Raw genomic sequence first — 1,743 nt, 5'->3', positions numbered from 1 at the left:
AGATCAGCTTCTGTCAACACTTGCTGTTTTACTTTTTCTATACTTTTACATTCAAGGAATGAGAGCTAACAGGTTCTATAACACAAATCTTCATGTTATATTGAGAGATTTGGGATAAACAATCATCATCATTATCATCAGCCTGAGTTGCCTCATCTTATATTGTAGCTTCCGAGCTTGAAGAAACTATGGAAGTACTATTAGTTGTCGTATGATGCAGATCAGAGTCTCCCTTCTCCAAAGTACCCCTATCAATTACATTTTCAATCTGCTCACCACCCTGTTCAGGTCCCCTTGTACCTGAACTCTCTCATCTAAGTCTAGACCCTCTCTCACAGCTAAGACATGGGTGGATCCCGGAGCAAGTTCAACCGGTTCTGGCTGAACTATAGGATCTATAACTCGCCTATACTCTATCACACAATGAGCACTCTAATCCGCGTAGGCAAATAACTCAGCTACAATTTCCATTATAGACTCGATATTTTCAACTTCGGTATGAGCTCTTATTCTTTGTATTTCAAATGATGGGCCAATTTCACTGCCTTTTCTGGCTGGGATTTCTGCATTTGCGCTCATCATTTCTTTAATGATAAGTTGAAGAAATCGTTGAAAAGGTACAAATTTCCTAGATTTTGAAGGAAATCGTTTAGCGTTGACCGACTCTGACAATTCATTCCAGATTACAAGCGCATAATCATAACGACGATTGAAGATGATCCCATGGAAGAATTTTAGAAGTGGACTGCTGCAAGTGTGTCGATCCTGACGGTTTTTGAAGTTAAACACCGGTTGAGTATTGAAAAATAGCAGGTGCCATATCGAAGGTAGAAATCGTCTTCTGAATTATGATGGATTAGTTAACTCTTGCGAGTATTCCAATCGTCTGATGTCTCAGCAAAGCTCTTCGTCAGTTATGAACTCTTCAAATCCAGAGGCAGTTGGACTTGGCAATATGAGGATTCTTCGTTTAAAGTGAGACGACTCATGTAGTCGTCTACATTCCCTTGAAAGAAATAAATGTCTCCTTCCTTCAACAGCGTGAGAGTATTCCAGAACTATTGTAGGCAGACCATCGGAACTTCCCAGTAGCTGAAAGGGCATAGGCTATTGGGTGTCCTCTTAGGATTTCGGGAATTATTCGGTATTCACAAGGCATTTCAAAGTTATAGTAGTGATTATTTGGTTTAATATCTAGGTAAAAATATTGAGGAAAGATTGACTCATCTGGAGTTAGGATATTTGCTGACTGAGGTGGTTGGTTTAAGTTGTCTGATTTGACCGAGGGAATGTGAGTTTCCTCGTCAGATCTTTGTGGTTCGTCAGCCATTTTCCTGTAAGAAAGAAAAATGTTAGATCCACAAATGATTTAATTTTTCATAAATTATCAAAACCAGACACAAAACCTAACACTAGACTTGCCAAGAATTCAAAAAAATTTCCTTTAAAAAACTAAAAAAAATGATGTTTACATTTTTGCTCAAAAAAAATCTAAAACAAAAAAAAAAAAAAAATTAACAACAAAAAAATTGACACTAAAAAAATCAAAAGAAAAAAAAAATACTAAACTACTAGATAAAAGAAATTTAACTAAAATCTAACTAAAAAAATAACAAGAAGAAAATAGAAACTAAAAAAATAAAAGAAAAAAATAAAAGAAAAAAATAACGAAAAATAACAAAAAAAAAAAAAAAAAATTAACACATTGTCCGTATTTGAAATGCGGTCAAGATCAAATTTAAC

This window comes from Cynara cardunculus, assembly GCF_001531365.2.
Source record: "Cynara cardunculus var. scolymus isolate 2C chromosome LG 11, CcrdV1, whole genome shotgun sequence".
In the NCBI taxonomy this organism is placed as follows: Eukaryota; Viridiplantae; Streptophyta; class Magnoliopsida; order Asterales; family Asteraceae; genus Cynara; species Cynara cardunculus.
This window is presented reverse-complemented; position numbering follows the sequence as displayed.